Genomic DNA, 17,904 nt, shown 5'->3' on the forward strand with positions numbered 1-17,904 from the left:
TTTAAAAAGAGTGAAGGAAATTTCGATAAATTAATTAACATTCTCGCGTTTTTTCTCCTTGCACTATTCGTTGAATTTTAACTTTGTAGCTAATTAAAATACCTCACGTTAATGCAGAAGCTGTCAAGTTTGAAGTGAAGTTGTTTTCTTCTTCTTCTTCCTGGTTTTTTCTCTTCAAAAACAGTTATTTTCTACGAGCTCGTTTCTACCTTTACATCCCTCCCTAATGAATATTACTTCGTGTTTAAAGTTTCCTACAGTTTTTTTTCCCGTTATAAATTATCGGGAGCAGTATGAAAACCTCATTTTTTCGAGTAATAGAATCGAGGATAAATAATTAAAAATATCGATTAGTATTCCGATACCTTGTATAGTAATAATTAAATAAAATAATACGTATTTCGATAAACGATGAGAGTCAACAGGAAGCTTCATAAAAATCACGCAAATTGAAACGAGCGATTATTCTCTCGCACGAAACTAGAGAAGAAAAGTATGTACATTGTTTCCATAAGAGTTTTCCAAATGTACTGAGAAGAATGAGTTCTTCTTTAGTAGAATAAGTTCTTGTTTAATTTCCACAGAAACGGAATAGGTGCATATGGGGAGAACAAAACAGTCATATTCGTGTCTTTAGACTACGTACCGTAGTGAATAATGATAGTTAGTTACGTATTTGAAGCAGATGGATGATTCAGAGCAAGATTCATGCGCAAATTATAGTGGACAACCGGTGCAAAACTACTAATATACATTCTGGTCTTTGCACGATTAATCAAGCCATCCGATGCTAACAATAATCCCTCGCGCACAAATACGCGTGTTGAAGGAGCACCAACATCAACCGTGTAATTCTGTCATTAGCGAACGCAACAGAACGTTCACATTTGCTTTTAATGAGCCTTGTACTCAGAAACAGTTCAAGTACGATTTGCTAATGTACCGCTATGGTACAAGGTATAAGGAGTTGTTCCAAAGGTGCATTAAAAAATCCTTTCTTCAACTTTGTCTATACAGGGAGTGCGGAAATTATGGAGAATACCATTTCCATTCCGTTGATTCTTTTAATTCAAAAGATGAAAGGAACCTGACAGGGGTATTTTTTAAAAATAAAATTTGAATTTTTATCTTCACATTGACAAATGTAGTGTATTCAAAAATAACTATCATGTTTGAGAACAACGGTATTAATGAAAAATGATATTTGGGAAAGGAGGCAATATGAGATAGTCGGGTAATATGAAATAGAGTGTTCAAAACGAAAAGAACTAACGAGAATTGATCAAAATGGTTCAACGAGTATGTGATAATAAAAAATGAAAATTTCATCATTTTTTTTGCAGTTGATGATGTGGTGTTATAGTCCGTTCACAAGAGCTACAGATACAATCTTTCTTCTCTGCCCTGAAAAATGTCAAGATGGGCTGCACAGAGAACAGAACGCACATTAGACCCAGACACCTCTATATTTCTATCTTCGAAAACTTTTCGTCTTGGACAGATATTAAAGCCCAACTTAGATTATGAGGGGGGGGGGGCATTCAAGTATTACGTCAACAAATTTTTAGCCATTTTGACGCCACTCCCCATAAGCAAAAGTCAGCAAAACTCTGATCCCCTCCCTCCTTATCAGAAATTTCGTCATCACTGCCCCCTACCTCCTAAGTATATCGATGGGATCAGAGACGTAAGCGAGGGGCATAGGGTGGCTCGTGCTCCCCTCTCTCAGATAATCAAAAAATTAACTATTTTTTTAATCCAAAAAATATTAAAAAAAAAAAAATCAAAATTTCTTGAAAGTAAATACCTTTATATGTTATTATAATCAATTTCTGTTAATTTCAATGCTATTTGAAGGCTAAGAACTCAAAATTTCTTGAAGAAATTCATTGCGATCCACCCTCCCTCTAAGCTACATATGCTAAACCCATGGCCCGCGGATCAATTGAGGCCCTCGAGGTTATCTGATATGACCCGCTACCTCAAACATAATTTTGTAAAAATAAACTAAGCGTCACGTTTACAGATCGCTTAAATGACCCGTGGCACAATTCCAGAGCATTCAAGTGACCCGCGACACAGTTCCAGAACACTTAAGCGATCTGTGGCACATTTAGAGATCCGTTGAGTGACATGTGACACAGTTTTAGAGCATTTAAGTGGTCCCTAGAGCGGTTCTACATCTCAGAAGTTAACTGCGGCACATTCCCAGATTACTTAAGGGATCCGCGGCATAATTACGAATCACTTGAGTGATGCTTGGTACAATTCCTTAGCACTTGAAAGATCCGTGAAATATTTAGAGATTACTAAAGTGGCTGTGTAGGAGACTTATCAATAGGAATAATTTTAGTTCAGGTGCCCACAAACTAGCGAAAGTTTTTCTTGTTTTTGGTGGACCGAGTAAAATGTTATTAAGAATGTTTCATATAAAGGGTAGTTGATGACCTAAGCATCCTTCAACCCCCCCCCCCCCGTCATCAAAAGTCAGCAAATCGGACCCCCCCCCCCGCTCCATCGATGCTGACGTAATTACTTGAATGACTCCACACTTACATAATATTCCATATTACCCGACACACCATCTGAAAAATATAGCGCTCTTCATCCGAACGAAAAGAATCACCAACTAAAAATTAGCACTTCAAAATAAAATAACATAAAATCCTTATATACAATTTTCATATTTCACACACGAATCACATTGTCTTTTCCACTAAAAATATTGGTTTTTGGTATTATCAGACAAAAAATCGCATGTAAATGTACCAAGACCGCAGCTTGTTAGTCTTTTGGTTTAAGTTCATGGTATAAATTCGTTACTTCTGTCAGTGGTGTTACGAAAGTTTCAGCTCACAAAGTATGGTCATCTGCTGCTGTTGCCGGTGCCAATTCATTGAGGGAGAAAAAGACAGGACACCTGTGTGTCAATTGGCATCCAGGTATAGGTTTCAGTCCGTTATTACCACAACCAAAGCGAAATTGATGAGCAACCCCAACAAAGCACTTTCCAGTTGCCATTACAAAATATTTGAGATCACAAACAGGAAACATGGCCCACGTTGGCTATATTCAGGTGGGTTTCTGTTATTACTAAGCACACACATTCGCAATTATTTTCATATTCCTGTTTCCAAGCCCGATTTAAATACAGTCGGTAATGCTTAATCGGATATCAATGATTCCTGTACGCAATATCCGATTATGCGGGGAAACAATTTAATTGCCGTTTTCCAATGTTTGTACAGTTTGTATATTGAAAACTGATGACGGATCAATATTAATCTTCTCGAATAAATCTCTCTCAGACATCAAAAATGAAATGAAAACTATATTTAATCTATATTTAATAACTAATATTTAATCACAATGTTCACAATACCCGAGATTTTTACTTTCCATTAGGGAAATTAGCCCCCTCTATTGGCTTAGCAGAGAACAAAAAATAATTAACTGCACGTATTGAAAACTTGAATACTTGGAGGCCAGTAGCTGTTCTCAAATATACTTATCTTAACCTTGCTACAGATGTTTTATTAATTCTAAATGTTTTATTTCAATAAAAACTTTGAGTATAGTGGTTGATGTGTATTAACAGTTGACGTGTGAAGCGTAATATTCGATTAAGAGGGGAAAGTCGCTTAAATTATCGTATTAAGCGGAAAACATCAACATTGTCTCTATGGGAAAAATTTTGGTGAAGAAGAATTTTTTATCCATTTAAGCGGGGTATCCGTTATCCGATTAAAGCCGATACAGACCGACTGTATCATTATAAAATGCTTGAATTCGAAATAAACTTCTGTAAGATGCCAAAAGTGAATTAAACAGTGAATTTCCCTCACAAAACGTTGGTATTTCTCCCTAGATGTCTTGAATCAGAGCAGGATGTTGGTTATCGTCCGAGTAAGATACGCAAGACTGGCTTGGTAAGCTCTCGTGGATAAAATCTACAAAATCGATGAGGTTGAAAATCGCGAACATCTTGAAATTTAATCTAATGTTTTTCTAGCTAACAAACGAAAGACCCAAATCCTTCTCCAATTATTTGAACGAAATTGGATATTTTCCTGGGTTTTAAAGGGATATCATCGTATTCATTCTGAGATTTAAATTTTGCCAAAAGACCTCTAGCTTTTAATTACTTGCAGGTACGTATACGGGCACTCCCTAGAAGCGCTTAATCAAGCGGTAAAACTCTTCGGTTTGAAGCGATCGCGAACCAAGTCCTAATTACTTTGACGAACCCGAATATATTTTTTTTCCCGTTCCTCTTTCGTTTCCTAATCTCAAATATGGCAGTCGAACTACCACATTTGATTAATCTCTTACTGGGAGGAAAGGATCCCGAGGAACTCGCCATTAATTAAAGACTCGAATCGAAAATTGAGGAAGTGTTCCATTAAGGTTGCCGGAGACTGTCTCTAATTCGACATAGATATCATAATTACCGCGGGACAGAGAAAATGTCTTCGAAGAAAATTCAAATTGAATTTTACCGATTCCCGTTCACTCTAATGCATTTTAACAGCATTTTGATGTTGCCGAATCATTCGCCACCCGAGAGGATCAGATGTTTTCTTCGCACTAATTTGCTCAATTCGGATACAAGGAGCTTGATGTGCTAGTTATCGCAAATTATAGAACGATTTACTCTCGGTGAGCAGCGGAAGAGCTGATGAGATTCCGGCGACACCATTATGGCTGAGATGAAGATAGATGGATAGAGGTGACGCAGTTCAAAGGCTACGAAAATATATGAGCACCGAATGACACGTCATCAGGATACTTGAATTACAGGGTGTCCCATAAATTAGTAAATAGTTAAAAAGTTCTTAGTAATTGAAAGAATTGGTATAGAGTAAAATGTTGTTTTTATGGTCACCAACGGGACAAAAATATTCATCCGTAAAAGGGGGGGGGTGACCGTTAATCAGGGGTTTGAAATGTATACTTTTATTATAGAGGGGGAAATTATTATTTGGTCGTAAAAGAGGGGTGACCTGTTATATGAGGGGTGTCCAGTAAGAAGGGTTCCAGGGTATATCAATTCCTTCAATCTTTATGAATTTTCAAACTATTTATGAATTCACGGGATACCCTGAACTTTGATAATGTCAATAAACTGGTTGCTATTCAAGAAACTGCATTTTGGGTGAGGATACGTCTTTAAATTGGGATGCCAGTTTGAGAAAGTAAGCCTGACAAGAATGCATCACATTGTTTTGTAGTTATGTTTGACATGCATATTTTTTATGGACATCTTTTTTCAGTCCCTTCGCTGGACAATTTGCCTTAATGAATGAATTATGAAAGTTTAATGAATGACTTTTTTGAATTTCGCATAAAGACACTTCCAACTAAGCTGTATGCAAGGTATTCTGCAAGTGCTAATTCCGTCTTTATCTCATCAACCGTCCGCCGTAGAGGTACGATTCCAGTCCAAAAAAATGCTCAAATGGCGTTAAAAAATGACCGTGTACTAGTTTTGAGAGTGAAAATACAGTGTGTCACAAAATAAAATAAACTAATTTTTATGTGGTCCTCTTGTTCTCTAACTTTCAATTAGAAAGTTGTTGCCCTGTATCTCTAGATACCAACAAAAGAAATTTCATATTTCCTAGTCCAATATTCTCTAATATATTCGAACTCAAAAACCAGGGAAACGTTATGAAAGAACGGCAAAAACTAACGGACAACGCTCATTTCCCTAATTTATGCTGTCCTTTCTCACTTTTTCTTCGATTTTTTAATTCAAATATCTCAGTGAATATTTCGCTGAAAAACTTGTTTTTGTTGACCTTATGAGAAAAAAAGGGCAAGTTTTTCTAATTGGAAGTTAGAGAACGGGGACCCCTACAATTTTATTTTATTACACACTGTATTTTCACTCTCAAAACTAGTACAGGGTAGTTTTTGAACGTCTTTTGAGCTTTTTTAAAGATTGAGCTATACCTCTACAACGGACGGTTGATGAGATAAAGGTCGAATTAGGACTTACAGGACATCCTGTATACAAGTCTACAAAGAAGAAGCCAGATGATAAACAACACGTCTGAAAAGTACTAATTTTACTAATTTGAGTACTAGTTAACATTAGTTTGTTAAGAAAGATGGGGACAGAAATGAAAAAAGAAACAACAGAACGATGGAATTATAGCATAGAACTAGATTTTGTTCTTGTACTTCATTAACGAGAGAGGGATCAAAAATTGGATCTGAGTTCCATTTCACGTTGCAAATATTAATGTCTTTTTCTCCCCTCAGAATGTTCGAAATAATGGCGGAATGCCAAATATGACTTCTGCTTCGTTTGTGTGTTTAGAAGGATTTTTTCACATGTCACGGTTATATAGCATACATACATATTAATCATATAGTACTGCGTGTGCATTATAGTGGCTTACCCTAGCAATTGTGAAAAATTCTTATTTTTCGCCTCCTTTGCACGACGTTCATGTTTCCTCGCAAATGACTTACAGTAAAAAAACAAACGTTTTTTTCTGAGGAAGTATTACGTTACTCTTTGAATCACCTAATAGTTTCCCAAGACGTTCATCTATGATGGTAACATTAATCATAATCATGTGGGAATTCTCAATTAACATGAATGAAGAAGTCATGTATATTTATTTATTTGAATAAAGTAATAATATATAGTAATAATATATAGTAGTAGTAATATATAGTAATAATATATAGTAAAAAATATATAGTAAAAAATATATAGTAAAAAATATATAGTAAAAAATATATAGTAATCTTCATTCTTTTATCAATTATTTTTTTGACAGGCCATTCACTGTTGGCAGTAAATTTCATGAGTATACAGTGGAAATGTGTAGGAATGACAAGGTTCTTCATTACTGTACTCGAATGTAAAACAAATATCGATATGTTTTTCCATTGTGTAAATTCTACCAGACATTGACTTTCATCTATCCATTGTAGCAGCTTTTCCAACTTTTATGTTCTTACGTGAAATTTTTCCAGAAGAAGGCGAGTGAAGTCTACAAATATATTATTAGAAACTTACTTTCGACAAGGTTCGCAGGAAACTGGTTGTTATGCAGAGATGATGACTCGGAAAAAAAAAATTCCCATTTACCTCCACTAGAACTCGAACCATAGTCCTCTCGCAGTAGTGCGCTACCTTTACACTATAGAAGCAGTGATAAATTTCTTCCTTGGAGTGTTTATGCGGAACGATTCCCATACGACTGACAGTGGCAATTAATCAGTTAATGGCTCATGAACGACATCGACCCACTAGAGAGCGACACACATATACAGTCGGCCGACTTAATCGAATATAAACTTTTCCATTACACAATATCTGACTAAGCGGGGATCCGATTATGCATGGAACAATTCATTTGTCATTTTATAACCTTAGTATAGTTTGTTTTTAGAAACTGATGAAGGTACCAATATTAATAAAGCTTTTCGAGTAAATCAGGCATCGAGGAGGTTAGCGCACCAACCTCCCGATAAGTTCTGCGGCTCGGAATCAGCAATAAATTGTAGGTCCGTCTAATTAGCCCTCGTGTGCAGAAAATGACCGTGGTGCGACAAAAATTATCACCACTGATCAATAAATCAGACATCAGAAATGAAAAGAAAAAACGTATTTAACAATGTTTAATATAATTTATATTTTTAATTTAATATTAGTTAATATAAATTGTAAAAAATAAAATATAAATTATACAATGATCACAATATCTAAGATTTTTACTTTCCATTGGTGAAGTTAGTACCCTCTATTGGCTCAGCACAGAACAAAAAATGACGTATTGAAGACAACTTGAATACTTGGAGGCCAGTACCTACTCCAATGTATCCCCCCTAAATTTTAACTTAATACTAATATATTTTCCAATAATTTCCAGTTGTTTCATTCAATAAAAGCATTATGTGTATAGCGGTTTATGTGTATTAACAGTTTACGTGTGAAGCGTAATATTCAATTAAGCGAGGATAACTCATTGAAATTATCATATTAAGCGGGAAACTGACATTGTCTCTATGGGAAAATTTTTGTGCAGTAGGATTTTATCCGTTTAAAAATAGGGGATACCGTTTATCCGATTAAGCGGGGCCGATTGCACGTAGCAAAAGATGTTTACTCCAGTTGTTGATACAATATATGCTGGAAACTGTTTATTATATAGAGATGATGACTGGGAAGGAAAAATTCACATTGGGGGGGGGGATAAATTTTGCAAGTACAGCAATTAATCGAAGTGACACGATAGGTGGGACTGACGATAACCACGTCGGAGTACGATTTTGCATACAAATACATGTTAATATTAATTAATTGGGACAAAAATATAGGAGAAAAAACCCCCATTTTTTTAACACCTTACAATAGGTGTATAGTACCATTACGTATTTTGTTGATTTCATAAAATTTCACGACCTGTGATCCGATCCTTAAAAAAAGGCTGTATTTTTCCCAAAAATACGTGTAAATGATTACAGTCGCTTGTTAAACGCTTTGCATATTTCGATAACCTTTGTCCACCGAGAAAAACTGCTGCTTGTTTGCTGCTTTGGAGTCAAGAAAGAAATATTCACTGTTGGTGGATTGAAATTGATCGACAAATGCGAACCAGGTGTATTGCCACTTTGAACACATCATTGAACGAATTTCCTAACCCTGGCAATAACGTTGGACTTTAGGTGGGATATTGTGGTTTTTCTCTGCAAAAATGGCAGATAGAGATCCCATACAAGCCTTGGAATTCGATTTCAGAATTCGCGGTGTAATTTTCAGCTTTAGCCTTTAAAAATCAGCGTAGTTTTATCACATATGATGGTCGGATCGAATAAAACAGTTCTTTTTTGATTATCTTCTCTAATGATCTCTACTAACTCAGCAATAATACAATGATTATGACATAACTTCATAAATATACAGTAGTTTTCTCAGAAAATTGCGTAGTTTCGAAATCACGAAACTCGTTGTAGCTCAAGTCCGGTTATCACTGTAATGTGAATTTATCTTTCTTAGTCATCCATCTCTTTGATTTGAATATGATTTGAGGTCTATATTAGAAACCTCGTCTCTTGAGATTTACGGCACCTTATAAAATCTAACAATGTCTGCAGGTCCGGTTTCGTGGAATCGCATCATGTTACTGTATCGCAGAGATTTTGTCATTTCCCATTTCAGAGAAGAAATATTTCTATAAATATTTTTGTGGTTATCGCGTTATTTATATCGTTTCTTTTACGGCAGCTTCTCGTGCTTACTCACAATTTTTCATTTAATTTTCGTTTCGGTCTTTTTTTATATTTTCAGTTTAGTTTTCTTACAGTTAAAACTTTCTTTTCACCATCATCTTGTTTTTTGTTGACGTTCGATGAGTTCTTACGTCCACAAATCAATCCGTAACTATTTATTTCTTCATCTCTATTTTCTTTTGCCCGAAAAAGTTTTGTTTCATCCACTATACAAGGAAGTGGTTTTTAGCAGAGGTCCTTGAGAAGGTTTCAGGGGGCCCATGAGCTTGGATGAGATAGCAATACCATTATTGTTTTTATATTATGTGATGAACATTAATCTTGAAGGGATCCATGCCCATCTTACTGCAAAGGAGTGGGGAGTCCCTGGCGTTTGTCTTAATGGAAGCAAAGGGTCTGTGGAATACAGTGAGTTAAAGCGCTTGATAAAAGGGTGCATACTTTTTGAGCGTTTGATGTAACTTCGAAAAAAAAGTACATATTGGTCGATTTCTATTTTTCTGTTATTGTTATACTTAATTCTATTTGCTATGGGTAATATTGATAATGATCAGAAGAGGAAAGCAAGAGAAAAGAAACGACAAGAGACAATAATTTTACATGATTGAATTCAATCAGAAACCGGTAACTAAAGCCAGGGCCACATTCATGTCAAGCCTGGTCCTATAATCATTCGCAAATATTTGCTTCCTATATTTGCCTTCCCCCTTATGCAAAGAAGCATCAGACATAGGCTGGCTACAAACTGGCCCAGCTTAGCCCAATGTCGCTTGACGAATATTTGCAATTAGAAAAATGTTGTGACCGTTGGCGTTCTCCGACCAGTATGTGGCCAGACGGGTGGGAAGATTGGAAAGGAAGGCGACTTCTTTGACTTAGGTTGGAGGCTTTAAGGTATTGGTCGTTTTGTGCCTTCCAATACCTTCCGGCATCCAAAATTTGACGATCAATTATCAATGGTAGAGTGGCCACACTGCTTGCCCATGACCATGAAAACGTATTGGTTTAACCAGAATGAAAATCCTGAGACTGGAAGGGTACGGAAATTCAGACCGATGGACCGACCTATTGGGAAATATATTTGGCGCTCGAGTTCAATATGGAAAGTGTTTTATAATTTTAAAATATGTGTGCATTTTTTTTTCGTTTGTCAAGTTTTGGGTAATAATTCGTGGCATGTTTACTCTGTCTATTAAAATGACAAGTAAATTTTTTAGATACTGAAAAATCTGCAATCTCTGCATTAGTTTTTCAATTATCATATTTCACAATTTCTTTAAAAATGGTGGATTAATCATCCATTATGGATTTGGTAGGCTGTCCTGACCTATCATCATCCTCGATACCTTATAGGCTGTTTTTAAATGACTGACGCTAATCGAAGCCACTCATTGCTGTCCCAACGGGCACAGAATCGATCGTTCGAAAAGTCTCAGCGAATTATTTCCCGGAGCAAGACAAAAAATTTCAGTGAAATGCCAAAAGTGTTTCCCACGTGTGGGTGCTTGGCTTTATGCAAGAAATTGATTTCTGAATAATTTTTGTTGGCGTTCGGCTCCGTATCTCAAATTTTGTAGGTGGTTGAGAAATTGCGTGAATTCTGTACATAATCGGACATCTTGTTTGTTGGGAAATCACAAAAGTCTGCGATCTACGCATGGGAGGAGGAGTGGGGCTGTAAAGAGATGGGGATGGACCAGGACCATATAGGAAGGGCGGTTTTATGACGCGCCGGAGTCGGTAAAAACTGACATCGGGCGTGACATCATTGCACCGACAGAATCGAGTGTGCACCTGCTTTTTGCTACTCTATTAATTATGATAGTTGCAATCCCTGAACTGTCCCTTTTACTGAATTATTTCCAAAATTATTTCTCGATTATTGTCACTAGTATTTGTATACATATTGACTTGATTCATTCAACCACTTAAGCATTTAAAATAAAAACAATTGCATTTGCTAATAAGGTAATTTCTAATTTCCACTGAGAATATGTTTCTCGGATTAATTTCAGTTGAATCACGTACGTTAGTGAGATCATTGATCTCTGAAGCATTCAGAGTCAATGGGACGATTGGTTTTAGTTTTTTGTGAGGGCGGTATAAGTCCAATGACTATTGAAACATTCTCGTAACTTCTCTACTTCCAGTCAAGAGTACGATAAAGTGTCATTGCTAGTTCTTTCAACAGGTCAATGCGCCCTATTCCCATATCCACATCCATCAGTGCGAGGTTTACTGATAATAAGTGACGTGAGTTGGAATGGTCAGCTAAAAGCCCAGACAGAAATCTAATAGTAAACCTTTGGAGGGGGGAGTCTATTATCACTTTTTATTCCCAATGTCGTCAGTTTTCAAGTGTTATGGCGTTGAAGTAGCGAATCATGCAAAACTTGTTTTCTCTGGATTCCGTTCTTCTTACACGTACAGAGGAGACCAAAAGTCAAGTTTCCACCGGAAGTTCTCATGACTCTAAAATAGGAATTTTTCAGCATGCACCATCAAGTATTTCAAATGATCAGTGGCAATAGCACGACTGTGAAACTGTAAATATGGACGTCATGCTGATGTCAAAAAAATATAATGATATAAAAAATTTGAGATCAAAATAGGGAAACGTTGATTTGTTATTAAAGAAAAACGATACTTTAGCGACAGAATATAAATGGTGATATAGTTACCGTAATAATAAGATATAAATACTCATTTATCGTGCGAATCGACCCAAAAACCAAAGCAGTTCTTTTTACTTTCACTACCGTTACTCGTACGACATTTACATAATAACTCCAGGAGCTTGTTGCAATCAATAAATTGTTCAACAAACACAAACAAGATCGACACCATTAACACTTGGCAATGAATATAAAGACACGCACACACAAAAAACAAATGTACAAAACAAAAAATAAAAGTACAAAGCAATGCATAGGTCATTGCATCTTTATCACGAGTGCGTGATACACAAATTAAACTAACGTTTAAAAAAACAATAATTGTGTAAAAAAGCGAAACAAACTACCAATTATTCTCAGTAACTTTTGAACCGGAATGGAGCCGCTTTTTTTAAACGACAGGAAACCTTGAGAAATAATCTTTGGAATTTTTTTCCCGTTTTTTTTGGGATAAAAGAAGGAAATAAAAATAACTTAACGTGTATTTCAAAGTCATTCGGAAGAACAAAACGATCAAATAAAGTAAAAAAGATAAAGCCGGGTAATGTTCTAGAAAAGAATATTATCTCAGCCGATACCACTTATTTTTCTACGTTGTAAAGTTATTTCTTAACATTTTTTTTTTGTCTTCATCTATTTAAATAGAAAAGTTGTTCACAAATTGAGAAAGACAATGTCACCATTTTCTTCTTCTTTTCTGTTATCTATTTTTAAATTACTAAAGTCGAATTAAATTGAGCGAGAACTTTACTTTAAATTACCGCCGGTGCTGTTTTTTTAGTTCCTTCTTACTTCACGTTTTCTTAACGTTCGAATAAATTTCCTCAGAAAGTTAAAAAGAAGTCCTAGTTTTGAAAAATTACGAAAAAATAAAAAATAATGAAGCAAAAATAAAGACGGAAAATATCTCGCTGATTTTGCCAATTTGCATACATATATAAGAATATAATATGCGAAAAATTGACTTGAACGCATCCGTTATTGATTAGATCATCGAAACTGTTCTTTGAGAGAAAGAGAGAAGTGTTTTCTATTGTTTTTTTGCCATTTTTCATAAAATTATGTAATGTTTCGATCTCTTATACAATTCAAAAATACGAAATGCGAATGAAACCATAATTACAGTCGAACTCGGTTTCATGTGAAGTCAAACTTCGTTAAAGGGGATCACTCTTGGGAGAGGAAAAAATATGACGACCTATGAATGACCACCACGAAAAAACTCAATTAGAAAGTTGTTGCGCTGTCTCTCCTGAGCTTAAAAAAAGAAAAAAAAGAAAGAAGAAAATCCATGTTTTTTTAAGTGCAATATTCGTTTAGATATTTGAATTCGAAAATAACTGAAAATGAAGAAAAGAACTGCACAAACTAACGAAAAAGCTCATTCTACGCTTCGTGTGCTTTACTTTCCCCCTCATTTTCAGTGATTTTCGAATTTGAATTTCTCAGTGAATATTGCACTTGAAACTGTGGAAAGTATTGGTCGGGCTCAGGAACGACAGGGCCACAATTTTTTTTATTAGGTTTTCAGGACAGAGTCACCAAATAAAACCTCAACTTCTTATTAACTACACAACCCCCCTTGCGATATGAATTTCATATATACATCTGAAGTCTACATGTTATTTGACCAATTTTTACCAATTGAAAGTATTCTTCTAGGATCAACGATTTGAGAGTTATTTCAGGATAAATAGACTCCTACGCACCCGTATAGCAGTGAAATACTTGTAATAAATTAATAAAATTTTACTTGCGTTAATAAGATGAAGCAAAATTCGCATGGCAGCGTTTTGATAGCAACCATCAGTGATAATATTTAGAACGTTTTTTATCTTTAGGAAGCGTCTATAACTACGACAGTCTCAGTAATGTTTTTATTTATTCTTACGACAAATTTATGTGACACATTTGGCATTGAGAAAGACTTGCAATTCATTGGACAAAAAGTGCAATAAAAAACTATGATAGAACCCACAAACAAAATAAATAACCATTAATAAAACTAATCTTATCCAAATATTAATAAATTAAAAACCAACCCATCACATTAGGAGTTTGATTTCGACATCCGATTGGATGATTATAATGATTACGGTATTGGAATCCACGGAGGAAAAAACTGACAACGTTTCGGTGACAAAAGTGGCACCAAGTAAATATTTAGTGAGAAACGCAAACCTCTCCACACGCACTCCATTTCAATTTATTTTCCTAACAGTTCCCAAATCTCATTTAATATCCTCCCCACCAGTGATATTTTATTTTTTAAACGGAATATTCCTTTTAATTCATAATATATGTGTTTGCACTGATCAAATGCACGAAATAATATTAAAAAAAAAATTAAAATCAAACAGCGAAGGTTGACAACAAGAAACGGAATATGTTATTAATAATTAAGGATAGAAAAAAAATAAAGAGAACACGTGTGAGAAAACTAATAACATTTCGATTATAAAGAAGTCTCAATTCGCCAGGGTAATATGGTTTCTTGCAAATCTACAGCGATTATTTAATTCAAACTTTATTATCTGTATATCGCTATGCTAAAAAAATTTAATTTTTTCAATAAATTCTATCGTGGGCGTTGATCGGATATATTTACTTATCTCGCTTGACTTATTTCTCACCTAAGATCAAAGAGCGATAAAAAAAAGTGTACATCTCAGTGGCGCATGGAAGTTGTTTCTTAGAAGAATTTCAATCAACCAATTTTCTTTGGATCTTTTCATTGGACTTAATTATATAAAAAAATACATGACACCGCGCGAACTATGAAGGGAGATTACTGAAGTAGAATTCAAAATACCGAGACCATCCACCTGAGAACGAAACAAAAAAAAATGTTCTTGGATTTCTCTAGAATGCTCAAACAGATGTAAAGTATAGTTGGAGTTTTGATGAGACCTAAATCATGCAGGCAGTTTGGTAATAAAAAAAAAGAATAAAATATAGTAAACAAGCTACTATGAGTTACTTAATCCGGCCAGGTGAATATTTTTCGCCATACGGGGGTTCCCCGGAGGGAGCATTTATTTTCTCGGTCATTATAGTAGGATTCACATCTTACCTCAGGGAGCACCACAAATATCTCGCACGCAGCAATTTGGTGCCCCTGGGACTCAATACGTATATTTTACATTCTTACGTTAGAAAAACATATTTAAGACTTCCATATGCGTACACATACATGTTTATAAAAATATTTAAACACAGAAATTTTTCCAAACCCATTATAGTTTACATAATTATTTTACATATGCTTATATAATTGACGGATACAATTTGCTGAAACAATTACGTTTCCAAAACATAGTCACAAATCTGTGGTGTTTGGTCAGAACACGATATCTCCATAAAATGGCTTTTTGATCTAAAAGTAGGTCTTACTAATTATAACTAATTAGAAGTGAGATAAATTCACAAATGCGTGTGTATGGCCAAACGAAATGCTGATGTATGGTATTTTCATTTGTATTTATGTGTATGATTTAATTTTGATTTTGAAATGACAATGAAACTGCCTATATCTCAAAACTGTGAGTTTGGAGTTATCACGTTCTGACCAAACACCACAGTAATTAGTCCAGCTTGTTGTACATTTAGAATTACTTTATGTAACAGCATCATTTTATGAGAAATATTCATATAGTTATTAGTTAGTGAGAACAAGCCATTATGTGTGAAATGAATGGCAGACACAGATCGACATGGATGCTAGCAAATTAAACATTAGAAGCTCAAGTTCGAGAAGAAGTATCTTTTGAAACCATTTTGCATTGTATACGAGGTACTTCGCAAAATGTCCAAAAAGATAAAAATTGTGCTGTTAAAATTGAAACTATAGAAGATGACTAGCAAAAAGAAAAGTAAGTGAGCGTGTTTTGCTTTTTATAATTTTACTATTTTAAAAATGTAGGGGAAAACTGGGTCAATAAAAAAAAACCAGACGAAGTTTTTAATATAAAACTCGAATGTATATTTATGCCTAACTGAATATGTTCATAATCGTCATTTATATCTTTTATCTTAATGTTTTTATGCCGTATAAGAATTTTTAACCCCTTTGCTTCCAAGCTATTGGCAAGAAATTATGATGATCTATATTTGACGTATGGGTAACAAATATGGTAATCTTGTCTTAACCTAACCGCACGTTAGAAAAGGGGAAGAAGGTTAAGGAAAAAAAAGTAGAAGGAAAGGAAAAAAAAAAGAAAGAAAAACAAGTATAATAGATAAATATACAAATAAGAGAGGATATATATAGAGATGTTTGCCGCTGTGGTGGTCGAGTGGTTATAGTGCCGGACTCGTGATGCGAGGATCCGGGTTCGAACCCCACAGTGGTGGTCGGCTGAAGTTGGTTTTCTGTGGTTCCCAACTTCAAGGCGCAAATGCGAGCCGATCTCCCCGTTAAAAAGTCTCGCCACAGAGAGCAACAGTCCTACAACGGTAAATCATTCAACCATAACACTTCACTCATAGTTAGAAAAACTGGGGGCAGATGACAGCACTACACATAACAAGCATTACACAGAAACAAACTTTACGTCAGGTTGCACTACACGTACACGCACATTCCCGCATGTACCGATTCGTTCGGGGGTTCCGCGGGGGTGGGGGTGCATGTGTGATGTAGCAGTAGTAGGTAGGGCTTCCAAAAAAAAAATGGCTCGGGGATCCATGATGTTCTTAAGTCAGCCACCTCGTTGGGCAATTTGCCTGTTGTGGCGTTGTATTTGTATTTGTATTTGTAAGGAAGTAGGTATGTACAGGGTGTTGCCTTGAAGTGGTGACGAACTCAGAGGGGTGCTATTAGGCATCAAGAGGAACAAAAATTGCCAGAGAACAGGTGTGGCCAAACTTTTTCCAACGTATAGCAATATTATTTTCGATGCGCGTGCCAACTTAAGTACTCAGACCATACGTCCCGTTTTTATAGGACACCAGAATTCTCTCCGTTCGTGAAAAATATTGTTCGGCTGTCCTCTTACTTTCCTGAAAATATGCAGTTAATCAGTCTTTTGAGTTGTAAATTGTTTTAATTTTTCAGTCATAAATTCGATTATCATAAATCAGATTGTGTACGCGCGTAATCGGTGATGGTTCATCTTACCTACACCACGTTGATAATAGACACCAGAACCTGAGGATTCAGGGTACTTGCCCTCCCCCTCCCTAATAAAGTTTGTAAAAGAGCTTGCCCCGACCCTCAAGAATTTATGTTATACAATGAATGTTCCCCCATGAGGACGATATAATGTTCTCCCAAATGAATCTAGTATGTTTGATAAAATAGTGGGACCCACACGATACAACAAACTCTCATTATTTAATGAATTTAATGATTAAAATCGGAATTTCATTAAAAATTCGTTAAATCGAAGAATTTGTGTTATAGAAGTTTATTATATTGGAGCGCGGTCATATAAAATTTATTTAAAAAAAGAGTTTATTATATCGGGGTACGGTCGTAAAATTTTTTAAAAAGGAGATTATTATTTGCGAGCGAGATTGTAAAAAAAAATTGTTAAATAAGAGTTTATTATATCTGGGTAGGGTGGTAAAATTTGTTAAAACAGAGTTTATTATATCGGGGTAGGGTGGTAAAATTTGTTAAAACAGAGTTTATTATATCTGGGTAGGGTGGTAAAATTTGTTAAAACAGAGTTTATTATATCGGGGGAGGGTAGTAAAATTTGTTAAATAAGAGTTTGTTATGTCGAGGTCCGATTTCAGAATTCGTTAAATAGTAGTGTAACGAATCTATTTTCCCAGTATGGATATTTTTACTAACTCTGTGGCCTTAATATGCACATAATATGCTTTGTTTGTTTATACGTTGCTAAAAGAAGGTGAGAAGAGAAAATCTATCTTCCAAGAGAAGAGAACGTGAGTTGGAATGTGGCTTCCGTCCTGGAAGGTTGTCTGTTTTGAGTGTGCTTCGAAATAAAGGCTTCTTCGTTAAGTTCCG

Source organism: Pholcus phalangioides, unplaced genomic scaffold, assembly GCF_987345545.1.
Source record: "Pholcus phalangioides strain wild (caught in Gottingen) unplaced genomic scaffold, Ppha-v1.0 ptg000015l_1, whole genome shotgun sequence".
Lineage (NCBI taxonomy): Eukaryota > Metazoa > Arthropoda > Arachnida > Araneae > Pholcidae > Pholcus > Pholcus phalangioides.